The sequence below is a fragment of the Camelus ferus genome, chromosome X (genome assembly GCF_009834535.1).
Source record: "Camelus ferus isolate YT-003-E chromosome X, BCGSAC_Cfer_1.0, whole genome shotgun sequence".
NCBI lineage: Eukaryota > Metazoa > Chordata > Mammalia > Artiodactyla > Camelidae > Camelus > Camelus ferus.
The window spans coordinates 61,103,142-61,118,925 of record NC_045732.1 but is presented as its reverse complement, the minus strand read 5'-3'; the positions used below and the strand labels follow the sequence as shown (position 1 = coordinate 61,118,925).

At 34.6% G+C, this 15,784-nt stretch overlaps 1 long non-coding RNA gene and 1 other non-coding gene across 2 annotated transcripts in view; one reads left to right on the top strand and one right to left on the bottom strand.

Annotated features, from left to right (window-relative positions):
- The first annotated feature begins 2,267 nt into the window (after positions 1-2,267).
- Positions 2,268-2,339, top strand: TRNAT-AGU. The gene has a single exon. It is a non-coding gene; the product is annotated as a tRNA-Thr (tRNA).
- A 3,317-nt stretch (positions 2,340-5,656) lies between these two features.
- LOC116661826 overlaps positions 5,657-15,784 on the bottom strand; it is a 202,094-nt gene continuing 191,966 nt past the window's right edge. Inside the window, exons 3-4 of the long non-coding RNA XR_004317812.1 lie at positions 7,260-7,300; positions 5,657-6,116 (exon numbers count right to left, since the gene is read on the bottom strand). This is a non-coding gene — a long non-coding RNA (uncharacterized LOC116661826). The remainder of the gene's footprint in view (positions 6,117-7,259; positions 7,301-15,784) is intronic.

Genomic DNA, 15,784 nt, shown 5'->3' with positions numbered 1-15,784 from the left:
ATACCATCTATATGCTGATATATCTCAATTTGATATCTCAAACTCACAAATCTTCCCTAATTAATACATGCAACTACCTACCTAATATTTCTACTTGGATAATTCATGTGGATCTCAAATAGACACAACCAAAATTTAACTGTTTATCTCCTTCATGTTGTTTTCTCCTCAAATCTTCCCCAACTGTGGAAATGCATCATTATTCATCCAGTTTGCTTAAACCAGAAAGCTCAAAGTCATTCTTGACACCACCTCCCATTATCATGCCCCTCACATCAAATTACTCAATCAAGTCTTGTTGATTCTATTTCCAAATTATCTCTTAACATTGTCCTTTTATCTTATTCTACACTGACTACAGTATAATCTAAGCCACCATCATCCATCATCTACTACAATAGTCCTGAATTGGTATCCCTGCATCTGTATCCTTTTTGTACATGCCTGTGTCACATACATTTTCAAGATTGGTAAGTTCAACCTCATACGATCATAGATGTCTGTGTGTCTTCTATACAAAGATGAGTAACAAAGGTAGTATTAAAATAGCTCCCAATTAGACTTCTGGCCTAATCTGTCTCTTAATTTAAAAAGAAGACACAAAGCACTAAAAGAAGACACAGAGCACTAAGTCATCTAGTAGAAGAGGTCAAGCAGTATATGCTTGTGGATCTCTACATTAAAGGCAAGAGCCTCAAGGTATCACTGTCAGGTCTCCATGATCTTGATCTTGGAAATCTTTGTAGGGGAAAAAAAATAAACAATTGAGCTAACATGTTAGGCCACTGAAACTATAACTCCTAGAGACTTGGGAGGCCATGTTTAAGCAGATAAGGGAATATGTGATATCTGAGAGTGATAAAGAAGCATGACATAGCAGGGATGGGGGAAAACATCATGGCAGTGGAGAAATATTATCACACAGCTTAGAAGTCTAACAATATCCTTAGGATAACTCCTTATTATTGGAATTTATGGGTCAGGGGTATGTGCATTTGTAAGGATTTTGTTAATTTTACCAAACTTTCATCAAAACAAGTTGGAGTGATTTACACTCTCACCAGTAGTATATAGACTATCCACTTCACTTATGACATTTGAAATTGAGCACCTGAGTAAAAACAAATTCTTGCCTCTTGCTCATGGCTATGGCCATGCTGACCATATTCTTTTATCTCTTGATATTCTAAAACATATTGTTTTTATTTTTTATTCAGCTATATTCTGACAATGATTTCCATATAAATTAATGGACAAATAAAAGGTATCATGTTTTGAATGCTCACAATATTCCATGTATATACTGTGGTGAAGTGCTCTATAAATATTAAGTTTTTTAAAAATTCTCAAAAATAGCCTGGGAAAACAGAGATTAAGCTATTTGTCCCCAATATCTGATAGTAACTGGCAGAGCAAGACTATCAACCTAGACAGTGAGTGTTCAAATCCACTGTATAGCTCTTTGAATTATAAAAAGTATAATTATTATTGGATCAATTGGGAACTCCATGTATATTTAAATATTATTATTAAATTATTTCAAGACTTTGGGCCTATTATACAAATTAAATTTGCTTCATATTAGATGCTCACAGTCACTAATACAAATTAAATAAAAATGCTGAATGGTCACACCACTTCCTAACAAGTAGATGAATCTTCAGTTCTACATATAATTTCCATATAGCTCCTATTTTTAAGATGTTATTTCTTGCCTATGGCAGTTATTTATTCTAAATAAATTCTAAATCATCCCAATTATGACTATCATATAGACAAATATTTGGATATAATTATAATGGGAATTGAGGAAGCCGTCTCACCAATATTACCATACCTTACTAAATTCCTTTCAACCATTAATTTAAAAATTTTATCCAATCTCAAACATTGTTGTCCTCATATTGCAAATGTGTAATAGAGTTTTCTGGTTTTAAACTGACTACAGTGACAACTAGCATATCTGTAATACTTTCCAGTACATTATTTCATTTACTCCCCATAACAGCCCCATGAGGCATGTCTATTATTGTTATTATCCTAATCATCATAGAGATAGCAAGTCTTTCCTCAGGTGATTCAGGTAGTGAAATAGTAGAACCAAAATTTAAACTCAGTTTTTGAGAGTCCAAGCTCTTTCCTCAACAGATACTTCCTCTTCCTCAACATTTTAAGGAGGTTAATAACCAACAAAATGATCAAATGTGAAGCAAAGGAGCTGATGGATTGATGAATCAGTAAATCAGATTTCAAACACTAACTAGGAGGAGGGTATAGCTCAGTGGTAGAGTGCATGCTTAGTATGCATGAGGTCCTGGGTTCAATCCCCAGTACCTCCTTTAAAAAAAATTTAAATAAATAAATAAACCTAATTATCTCCCTACTTCCCCCCAAGAAAACTCCCACACACACACACAAAATTCACTAATCTTCAGATGGTCTCAGACATAGTGACACAGTAGATTATAAGAGTTTTACTTGAGGACATGATGTGGTCCTTCCCCAATAAGAACACCTATCTCATTTCATGGGTCAATTGGAAATGAAGAGAGCAGCCAATGTTAATTAACCTGCAGAGGGATTTTTTTTTTTTAATAGCTTGTCTTTACTTCAAAGTCAGGGCTATTTCTTTGCTCATTTCTTTGTTCTTTCTTGTGTCTTATATCATTGCCTTTGGGTCCCCACAAATTGTAGAATTGTTAATGAATTGGGCATAAGCTCCTAGTGTAGCATTTTCAAACCAACAGACCATTACAGATTAATATTTATTTCTGATTTGGTGGTCAAAGAATGACATTGAACATTTTAAGACATTTTATTTGGTTGATTGTTCCTAATATACACAGTTCCATAAGTGGCTGTCTGAAGGTTGCCTAGATAAAAACAACTGTAGAACTAGACAAAACCTTAGAGATCACTCATTGCTTTATATATGCAACATAATTCTTTGTATCAAATATTATTTATAAAACTATTTGATTTTGTCTTTTTCATTTTAACTGAACTATTTGGGAGAAATTTTTGAAAAATTTCTACTTTATCAAAATATCTCTGAAACTGTATGAACTGTATACAGAAAAGCTGTTTGGAACTGTCTGAAACACTTCAGGACAGCGACTGTAAAGGAATTTCTTACTGTACAATGTCTGAATTTTAACAGTTTGTCTTCTGATTTGAATTTAATCAAATTTTGCTAACAAGACTTAAAATATATAAACCCCTTTTATAAAGTGTATTATGTTTTAGAATATACACATAAATAAGAAAGTACTGAAAGGAGACCTGGAAATGAACTAGTTCAAGAGCTCTCAAATCTTTTTCCTATATTCCTCAATATATTTGGCAGCGATACCCAAAAACACTTTCTTTTTGGTATTCCCCATCACTAATCATAGGGAAATGTAAATCAAAACTACAATGAGATTTCACCTCACACCTGTTAAAATGGCTGTTATCAAAAAGACAAGAAATGGGGGGGGTAATAGCTCAGTGGTAGAGTGTGTGCTTAGCATGCACAAGGTCCTGGGTTCTATCCCCAGTACCTCCATTAAAAATAATAATAATAAATTTTTAAAAGACAAGAAATAAATTCTGGCAAGGATGTGGAGAAAAATGAACCCTAGTACACTGTTTGTGGGTATGTAAATTGATGCAGCCATTATGGAACACAATATGGAGATTTCTCAAAATATTAAAAATAGAACTACCATATGATCCAGCAATTCCACTACTCAGTATATATCCAAAGGAAATGAAATCATTATCCTGAAGAAATACATGGGCTGCCATGTTCATTGCAGCATTATTTACAATAGTCAAGACATTATTTATAATATGATACACACACACACACATACACACACACAATGGGATACTATTTAGCTATAAAAAGTACGGAAATCAACAATATGGATGGACATTGAGGACACTATGCTAAGTTAAATATGTCAGACAGAGAAAGAAAAATACTGCATGACCTCACTTACGTGTGGAATCTAAAAAAATGAAGTCATAGGAACAGAGAACAAATTGGTGGTGCCAGAGGCAGGGGGTGGAGTATGGGGGAAACAGGTGAAGGCAGTTTAAATGTACAAACTTCCAGTGATAAGATTTTAATGATTCTGGGGGTATAATGTACAGCATGGTGACTATAGTTAACAATACTGTTTTGTAAATTTGAAAGTTGCTAAGAGAGTAAATCTTAAAAGTTCCCATCACAAAGTAAAAAAATTTTTTGACTATGTGAAGTGATGGGTGTTAACTAAATTTTAGTAATCATTTTACAGTACATACATATATCAAGTCATTATATTTCACACCTTAAACTAATACTATGTTGTATGTTAATTACATGTCAATAAAAATGGGGGGAAATGGCAAAGTAATACATAAGCCCATAATAGACTGTCAAAGAATTAGCAACTCAAATGCAACAGCCTAGTAAAGATGACACTGATTTGGCCAACTAGTTTGACAAGTTTGAAAGCTTCCTCCCTGTCTGCTTGTCCAGGCAAGTAACATTTGTTGATGGCCCAAATGCGAAATCTGTGTGTCTCCTTCTCTGTCTCTTTTTCCCCACATATCATCTTTCTTCGGTAGTAGTAACTGGCTAAAAGATTGGATTTTAAGAGATGCTGAGCCAACTCATAATTTTAAGTATATATCTTAAAATAAGCCAAAAAAAAAAAAACAAAAACCACCTACTTTTGCTGGGAGAGTCTCAGAATCCATAATTCTGAGGAGGAGTGTCAGTTAGGTATATATTTTGAAAAACTCCAAGGTATTGCTGATATATTCCCTGAAGTGTTACTCCAGTTTCCATATATGAATCACTGATTTAGTTTACTCCCTTCATTTACTGAACTAGAGACTAAGATCTGGGAGATCAAATGATTTACTTAAGCAGCTATTTGTTGAACAGCAAAGACTTGAGCCCTTTTTCAATACACCATATTGAAATTCTCTATAGCAGACATTTTTGTCTCACAAAAGCCATTTTCTGTTTCTCCCAACTCTGCACATTCCTTAGTAACATCACCCTGATTTGGGTCAGATTCAGGGAAGGCATGTGCATTATAGGAGGATGTACCACCTCCCCAGCCCAGGGAACTAATCTTGATCTGCCTATGTCACTTATGGTAATTCCATTCCCTATAGTCATTCATTGGTAAAGTTATGGCCAATGAGCCAAAAGGAAAATTCTACACAGGTAGCTTTTGGGAAAGTTTTTCTCACTCTTAAAAAGAGTCATAAGGAAGTTAGAGGATATAATGGTATCTGCAGTTGCAGCAGCTGTCCTGTAATTCTGAAAGAACAAGCCTAAAAACAAAAGTCAATAAGCTAAAGAATTGCAGATTGTAAAAAAAAATGGAAGAATATGGATTCTCGCTGACGTTGTAGAGCCACTGAACTAATCAACCTTGGAACCACCATATTGCCAGATTTCTTGTTAAATGAGTTAATAAATCTCTGTATTATTTACACTTATTTGACATAAGTCTTCTGTAACTTATTATTTAAGCTGTTTTGAACCGGGTTTTCCAATACTTAGAGTCAAAAGAATTTTCAGTAATATCCAGTATTAGCAGGTTAGAAGGTTTGTTCCCTGTACCTAGAAGAAAACAATTCTGCAATGCAATAGGGTGGAGGGAGAGAACATTTAGTGTTAAAGGCTAATTAATAAAGATATTGTAACTTAATGCAAGTTCCTTTTGAGAGAATATGAAAACTCTAACAGCCCCTTTAAAATAATTTTAATGCTAATAGCAGAATAACATTTTCAATGAGATCTGCAAAGGTTATATTTTTAGGTTTAGTAATGCTGGTTATCCTTACTAAACAAAGCAAAATGGATCTCTACCACACTGTAATTTTATGTTTATTGGCATTTTAATATTTTAAAATTTATCTTCATTACCTTGTATTGCTCCACATCCTTACTCTCACATCTGGCTGAAACAGCCTTGAAATTTGTCCGCATAATACCTCTGTCTTTTGTCTTATTAATTCCATGTTTGTATAGGTATGCAAATATATAACTTGAGATGTGTGAAACTCTTTGATGCTCCCATTCTTCCAAGTTGTATTTGAATTATCTGAGCCCGTAGGGAAAACATCTGAGAAAGATCATAGAATATTTTCAAATCATTGAGTTGTAGGGAATCTCATCACTCATTTAGACCAGTGTAATATTCAGAGCTTCCAAACATTTTCTCCAGAAAATGTCTGTGAACTCTTTTAAATTATAAGACAGTGTGCAGAAGTGGCTACAAAAAGTGAGCGGATCTACCCTGGAGTATAGGCTCAATGTATATAAATAGTGTGGTTGAGACATGCCAGAAAGAGTCTTCAATCACAATAATACCTCACTATTTGCCTGCCATAGGCTCAGAAACTTCTCTGTTATAAAATCATTCTCTTTGAATTTGAAGGATTATTGAGTATAAATATTCCCTTTCTTAAAATTACAAATTATGAATTAAACAACGTAGATATTAGTTGACCACTAGCTAAAATCAAGAAAAAAATGAAAGAGTAGGGATCTGGGAGAAAAGGTATTTGGGGAAGGACACCAGGGCCAAACTAAGTGGGAAGTGTTAGAGTATCAAAGAGAATTCCCCCAACTCTTTATTCAAAGCTACAACAAATGATCATTGACCCCAGAAGTGAAAAAAAGAGGCTGCAGAAGAGTATTCCTTTTTTTGGTCAAAACACAGTTTTTCAGCCAGGTTTCATTGGCTCTCAGATAAGAGGTTTTGAAACATTAGTGTACTCAGGAATCAACTATAAAGTTTATTTTAAAAGCCGATTAACTCCTACCACCCTCAGATAATCATATTTCAAGGTTATGTTAGAACATAAAATTTCAGCTACACATGGGTCATCTGGGGTGAGCCTAGGAATCTATTCTTAAAAAGTTTCAGGGAGTGGTATCAGTCAGATGGCAGAGTAGGAAGCCCTGAACCCTCCTTCCCCTCATGGACAAACAATTCAACTACACACAGTCCAATTCCCTTTGTGAGAAATCCAGAAACTAGTTGAGAGGTTCCTACACTCCAAGCAAGTACAAAACCAGCCACATCAAAGCTAGAAGGAAATTTGAGACATGCTGTTGTAATCCCTACATCTGGTGCAGCACCATATAATCAGGAGGAAACCCATAGCTCCCAGCTTCTCCCTGGAGAAGGAAATAAAGGACTGCACCATATAACCAACACTGATTTTTCTGGCCATTACCTGAACCATTGCTTTTGTCTCACCTGACTTCGAGTGCTGAAATGATCAGGCATACTCTGGACACCTGTAGGTAACCAAGAACAAAGATAGTTTGAACTAACATACTAGCACTCACCACAGCCCATCCCCAAGGCTCAGTTTTAAGCAAACAGGCAAAAATCCCACTTTCCAGCTTATCCCTGAGGAGAGAAGAAAAGTACTGGATCATGTGTCCTATATTTTGTTTTTCTGGGGCTTCCCGAGGCACTGACTTATATTTCTCCTGTGTCAAATGCTGACAGAACCCTGGGGGATGCTAAGAATAAAAACAGTGGTTTGGACTTGTATGAAGGTTTGAGAGGTCCCCAGAAAATATAGCCAGGCTGATTGGTAAGGGTCTTCTCATGTACGAGAGCTGTCAGTAAAAAACAGGAGAGGTGGCTGTTTTTTCTAATGTACACATAGCAACACGAAGAGTCAAGGAAAAAGGTGAAACAGGGAAATATGTCCCAAAGAATGAAACAAGATAAATCTCCAGGGAACAAACCCAGTGAAATAGAGATATCTGATTCACCTGACAGGTAATTAAAAATAAATGTCATTAAAAATGTTCCATATGGTCAGGAGAACAATGTATGAATGAGCAAATGAGAATTTAAAGAAATATAAAAAAGAAAAATATATGAAACAGAAATTATGGAGCTGAAGAATACAATAATTGAATTGAAATATTCACTAGAGGCATTCAACAACAGAGTACATTTAACAGAAGAAAAGATCAGCAAATTCAAAAACAGACCACTGGACATTATCCAGTCAGAGAAGAACAAAGTAAAAGAATGAAAATAAGTGAAGAAAGCTTAAGGTACATAAGGGACACCTACAAACAGACCAATAAACACATTACGGGATTCCCAGAAAAAGAAGAGTGAAAGAAAGGGTCAGAAAGTATATTCAAACAAATAACGAAAGAAAAATTCCCAAATCAGGGAAGGAAATGGCCAGACCCAGGAATTTCATTAGTTCCCCCCAAAAAGATAAATTCAAAGAACTCTACACTGAAACTTACTATAATCAACCTGTCAAAAGTCAAAGAAAGAATATTTTGAAAGAAGGAAGGAAAAAGCAAATTGTCACATACAAGGGTACCCCCATATAACTATCAGTGGTTATCTTAGCAGAACCATTGCAGGACAGAAAGAGTAGGATGATATATTCAAAGGCTGCAAAAGGTAAAATTGTCAGCCAATATGCCTGGCAAAACTGTTCTTTAAAAATGAAGGGGAGAAAAAGATATCCCAGACAAACTCGGGGGTTCATCATCATTAGACTTTTCTTACAAAAATGCTGAAGGTATAATACTAAAATGGTGGTAAGTAAATCATTTTTAATTATAGTATAAAATACTAAAGTATTAAAAACAACTATGATTATTAGAATATACTAATGGACATGCAATACAAAAAGAGGTAAATTATGACATAATTAACATAAAGTGCCAGGGATGGAAAAGTAATTATGTTGAGATTTTGTATGTGAATGAAGTTAAATTGTATCAGGTTAAGATACACTGCTATATAACTATAATTTTTTTTTTAATGTAAGCTCAAAGGTAACCACAGAGGTAACACCTTTAGGAGTCACACAAAGAAAAAGAAAAAAATCTGTAGATAGCTTTGAGAAGTATGGCCATTTTAACAATATTAATTCTTGCAATCCAAGAGCATGGGACATCTTTCCATTTCTTTGAATCATATTCAATTAATTTTATCAATTTTTACTAGCTTTCAGTATATAGATCTTTTACCTCATTGGTTTAGTTTATTCCTAGGTGTTCTTTATGTGATTTTAAATGGGATTTTTTAACATTATTTTTCTGATATTTCATTATTAGTGCAAAGAAATGCAACAGATTTCCATGTGTTAATCTTGTATCCTGCTACCTTGCTGAATTCATTTATTAGTTCTAATAGTTTTTGTTTGGAGACTTTACAGTTTTCTACATTAGAGTATCATGCCATCTGCAAATAGTGAAAGTTTTACCTCTTCCCTTCCAAAGCGATCTGCAGATGTAATGCAATCTCTATCAAAATATCTGGGGCATTTTTCACAGAACTAAACTAAATAATCCTAAAATGTATATGGAACCATAAAAGACCCAGAATTGCCAAAGCAATCCTGAGGAAAAAGAATGAAGCTGGCGGTAAAACCTTTCTGGACTTGCATCAAAACAGCATGGTTTTGGCACAAAAACAGACACATAGATGAATGGAACAGAAAAGAAAGCCCCACCCCCCCAAAAAAACCCCATGCACCTATGGTCAATTAATCTACAACAAAGAAGGCAAGAATATATAATGAAGTGAAGACGGTTTCTTCAACATATGGTGTTGGAAAAACTGGACACCTACATGTAAAATAATGAGATTAGATCATTCCCTCACAACATATACAAAAATAAACTCAAAATGGTTTAAAGACCTAAATGCAGGACCTGAAAACATAAAACTCCTAGAAGAGAACATAAGTGGAACACTCTGTGACATATATAGTAGCAATATTTTCTTGTATGAGTCTCCTAAGGCAAAAGAAATAAAAGCAAAAATAAACAAATGATACCTAATTAAATTTAAAAGCTTTGCACAGCAAAGGAAACCATCAACAAAATGAAAAGACAATATACAAAATGGGAGAAAATACTTGCAAATGATACAACTGACAAGGGGTTAATATCCAAAATATACAAACAGCTCATACAACTCAATATCTAAGGAGAAACAATCCAATCAAAAAATGGGCAGAAGACATAGATATTTTTCCAAAGAAGACCTACAGATGGCCAACAGGCATCTGAAAAAATGCTCAACATTAATAATTATTATAGAAATGCAAATCAAAACCACAATGAGGTATCACCTCACACCAGTCAGAACGGCTATCCTCAAAAAGTCTTCAAATAATAGATGCTGGGAGAGAGAAATGTGGAGAAAAGGGAATCTTCCTATACTGTTGATGGGAATGTAAATTGGTGCAGCTACTATGGAAAACAGTATAGAATTTCCTTAAAAGACTAAACGTAGAGCTACCATATTACTGAGAAATCCCACCCTTTAGTATATATCTGGAAAAAAAATCAAAAACTATAATTTGAAAAGATACATGCACTCCAATGTTCACGCAGCACTATTTACAATAGTCAAGACATGGAAAGAACCCAAGCGCCTATCAACAGACGCTTTGTTTAAGATGTTATATATACATATACATATGATGGAATATTATTCAGTCATTAAAAGAATGAAATATTGCCATTTACAGCAACATGGATGGACCTAGAGAATATTATGTTTAGTGAAGTAAGGCAGTCAGAGAAATGCAAATACTGTATGATATCATTTATATGTGGAATCTGAAAAATAATACAAATGAACCTATATACAAAATAGAAATAGACTCACAGATATAGATAACAAACATGGTAATCAAATGGGAGAGGGAGGGACAAATTAGGAATATGGGATTAAATGATACAAACTACTATATGTCAAATAGATAAGCCAAGAGGATTTACTGCATAGCACAGGGAACTATATACAATATCTTGTAATAACCTATAATGGAATATAATCTGAAAAAATACTGATTCACTATGTTGTAAACTTGAAACTAACACATTATAAATCAACTATACTTCAACAAAAAAATTTTAATTTAAAAATTTTTTAAAAGAAAAAAGGAAAAAGCAAAGTATATAAATACAAAAAAATGATGAAACACAAAGGAAAGGACAAAAGAGAAAAAGAGAGACAAAAGAACTACAAGGCAGACAGAAAACAATAAATTGTCAATCGTAAGTCCTTCTCTATCAATAATTACTTTACATTTAAATGGATTAAACTCCTCAATCAAAAAACATAGAGAAGCTGAATGGACTTTTTAAAAAGATCTAACTATATTCTATCTAAAGACAACTCAATTTAGATTTAAGAACACACTCAGGCTGAAAATGAAAGAATGAAAAAAGGTATTCCATGAAAACGGCAACCAAAAGACAGCAGGGATGGCTACATTTATATCTGACAAACTAGACTTTAAGTCAAAAACTGTCAGAAGTGATGAAGAAGGATATTATATAATGATAAAAAGGTCAATTCACCCAGGAGACATAAAAATTATAAACATATATGCACACAACATCACAGCATTTAAATATAAAAAACAAATAATAACAGGACAAAGTAAGAAGTAGACAAATTCAACAGCATATTAAAAGGGTCACTCACGATAGCAAAGTGGAATTTACTACTAGGATGCAAAGATGATACAATATAAGAAAATCAATTATTGTGACATATCCACAATACTACATGATCATCTCAATAGATTTATTTTTTAAAATTTATTTTCCAATTTTATTGAGCTACAATTGACATATAGCACTGTAAAAGTTTAGAGTGCATAGCACAATAATTGGACTTAATATAAATCATGAAATGATTATCACAATAAGTTTAGTGAGCATCCATCATCTCATATCCATTCAAAATTAAAGAAATAGAAAACAGTTTTTCCTTGTGATAAGAAGTCAGGATTTACTCTCAACTTTCATACAGAACATACAGCAGTGTAAACTATAGTCATCATGTTGTACATTACATCTCTAGTACTTTTGCCATTTTGTTAATTGTTCTGGGGTTGTTTTGTAGTTCTTTTTGTTCCCCAACTTTGGAGAAGTGGCCTTACGTAGGAGATGTCCTATGTGTCCCAGCAGTTTGCTCCCTTCTAGTCACCAGAGCTGTATGCTCTCAGGGTGCCCCCTATGTGTGCTGCGTGGGCCTTTCTACTGTGGCAGGCTGACTACTGTGAGCAGTCTGGTAGGCACTGCTGGCCCCCAGTCCTGCTTTGTGAGGAGGATGCTGCCCATTGGTGGGCAGGGCTAGGTCCCAGGGTGGCTGGTTGTGGGTCTGTGGGTCCCATATCTAGTGTGTGCCTGCTGCTGGAAGGAGCTGGTTCCTGACATGGCTGGCTGCAGGGTCTGGGCTGTTTCAGCACTGGTGTGATCCTGCTGGTGGGTGAGGCTAGGGCCCAGGGGATCCCTGGACTAGTGTCTAGTGTCAGCTCATTGGCAGGTGAAGATGGTTCCTGGGGCATCTATGGATTCAGGGGGTCCTAAGGCAGCCAGCCTATTAGTGGGTGGGGCTGTGTCCCTGCCCAGCTAGCTGCTTGGCCTGAGGCATTCCAGTGATGGTGCTGGGAGGTCAGCAGGCAGCTCAGGTTTAAAAAACTAGAGATTGGATTCCAAAAAGGAGTTTGCCAGCACTTATAACCCCATGGTATATTTTAGCTCCTCAAAATGGCTGCCACAGGTGTCTGTGTCACCAGGATGAGTTCCAGTTGCCTGCTGCCTCTCTGGGAGGCTCTCCAAGAGATTTAGGGTCCTTTCAAATTACTGCTTCTTCCCAGGGTCAGAGAGTGTGTGAGATTTTGTCTGTGCCCTTTAAGAGTAGATTCTCTATTTACTACAGCCCCCTGGCTCTCCCAAAAGTAAGCCCAACTTACCTTCAGTCCAAACATTCTGAAGGTTCACCTTCCTGGTTCAGGACCCCCAAGCTGGGGACCCCAGTGTAGGGCTTGGACCCCTCTCTCCTTGAGGGTGCCTCTGTAACTGTAACTACTCTCCCTTTTGTGGGTCACTCACCCAGAAGGATGGATCTTAACTCTACTATGACTCTGCTCCTCCTACCCATCTCATTGTGGCTCCTTCTTTATATCCTTCACTGTAGAAGATCTTTTCTGCTAGTCTTCAGGTATTTCTCATCAGTAGCTGCTCTGTAAATAGTTGTAATTTTTGTGTGCCCATGAGAGGAGGTGAGCTCAGGATCTTTCCTACTCATCATCTGGGCCATTCCCCATACCTCAATAAATTCAGAGAAATTGTTTGACAAAATTCAACATCCATTCATGATGCAAACTCTCAACTAGGAATAGAAAGAATTTACCTCAATATACTTAAGGACATATACAAAAATATCACAGCTAACATCACTCTCAAAGGTGAAAATCTGAAAGCTTTTCCTCCAATATCAGGAACAAGACAAGGATGCCCACTCTCACCACTTCTATTCAATATAGTACTAGAAGTCTCAGCCAGAGAAATTAGAAGTCCTAGCCAGGAAAGGAAGAAGTAAAATTATCTCTATTTGGAGATGACTTGATCTTTTATGTAGAAAACCCTAATTTAAAAAAATAAAATATTAGAACAAATAAAAAATTCAGTAAACTTGCAGTATATAAAATCAACATCCAAAAATCAGTTGTGGTACTATACACTAACAAGTAACTATCCTAAAAGGAAATTAAGAGAAAAAAGTCCCATTCACTAGAGCATCATAAAAAGTAAAATACTTAGAAAAAAACTTAACCAAGGAGGTTAAAGACTTGTGTACTGAAAACTATACAACACTGATGAAAAAAAATTTTTTTAAGGTACAAACACACAGAAAGACACCCGTGTTTATGGATTGGAAGTCTTAATATTCTTAAAATGAACATAATACCTAAAGAAATCTACACATTCAATATATCTGTATCATAACTCCAATGGCATTTTTTATAGAAATAGGAAAAAAACTCCTAAAATTCATATTGAACCACAAAGGACCCTGATTAGCCAAAACAATCTTGAGAAAGAAGAACAAACTTTAAAGCATTATACTTTCTTACTTTGAAATATATCATAAAGCTACAGTAATTTAAACAATATAGTACTGACATAAAGGCAGACATATAGAACAATGGAAAATAATAAAGACTTCAGAAATAAAACCATGCATATATGTTCAACTGATATTCAGCAAGAGTGTCAAGAATACACAATAGGGAAAGATTGTCTCTTCAACAAATGGTGCTGGAAATACTATAGATATCCACATGCAAAAGAATGGATTTGAACCTAATTTCACAATATACAAAAATTAAATCAAAATAAATTAAGAATATATATTATCTATACATATATATACACCACAATAAAAAATAATAAATTAAGGACTTAAACATAAGATCTGAAACTGTAAAGCTCCTAGAAAAAACATTTGGGTAAACTTCTTGACATTGGTCTTCACAATGATTTCTTGGATACGATATCAAAAGCATAAGAAACAAAAGCAAAAATAAGTATCAAACTAAAACTACATCAAACTGAAATATCTCTGTAGATCAAAGGAAATTAACAGATTGCAGATTGTAATGGAAACCTACAGAATGGGAGAAAATATTTCCAAACCATAATCTGATAATGAGTTAACATCCAAAATAGATAAGGAACTCACACAACTCAATAGCAAAAACAACAACAAAACCAAAAACAATTAAAAAAACAAAGGACCTGAATTGACATTTTTGCAAAAGAGACATACAAATAGCCAAAAAGTATATTAAAAAGGTGTTCAACATCACTAATCATCATGGAAGTGAAAATGAAAATCACAATGAAATCTCTCTTAACACTTGTTAGGATGGCGATTATCAAAAACAAATGAACAAACAGGCAAGAAAGAATAAAATTTGTTGGTGAGGATGTGTAGAAACTGGAATCCTTGTACACTGTAGCTGGGAATGTAAAATGGTACAGCCACTGTGAAAAATAATATTTTTTTCCTCAAAAAATTAAAAATAGTACTACTATATGATGCAGCAATCCCATACCTGGGTATACATTTAAAAGAACTGAAATCATCGAAGAGAAATCTGTATTCGCATGTTGTTTACAGCACTATCCACAATAACCAAGATATGAAGACAACACAAGTGTCCATTTAAAGATGAGTGGATAAAGAAAACGTTATATATACATACAATGGAATATTATTCAGCCTGAAAAAGGAAATCTTATTATATGCAACAACATGGAGTAACCTGAAGGATATTATGCTAAGTGAAATAATCCAGACACAGATGAACAAATACTGCAGGAGGAATTTAAAACAGTCAAGCTCATCAAAGCAGAGAGTATAATGGTTGCTAGGAGCTGGGGAGAGGGGACATGGGGAGTTGCTGTTCAATGGGTATAAAGTTTCAGTTATGCAAAATTATTAAGCTCTATCAATTTTCTTTACAAAAATGTGCCTATAGTTAACAATACTATACACTTAAAGATTTGTTAAGAGGGTAAATATTATTTTAAGTTATACTTATCACAATTAAAAAAAATCCTCATTTGAATGCAAAGTGGGCTGCACACAGTTTGACAAATAAATTTTGGCCACTAAGATTAGGAATAAAGCAAGGATGTCACATCTCACCACTCCTATTCAACATTAAAATGGAAGTCTTAGCTAATATAATAAGAAAAGGAAAGAAAGAAGTATACAGACTGGTAAGGAAAAAATAAAACTGTCTTTCTTTGCAGATGACATAATTATCTGTGTAAAGAATCCCAACAAATCAACCAAAAAATCTGAAACTAATTAGCATTTAGTAATTACAGCAAGATTGCAGAGTGAAAGATTAATACACCAAAGTAAACCATTTTTCTGTGTACCATGAACAATTGTAATTTGAAATTAAA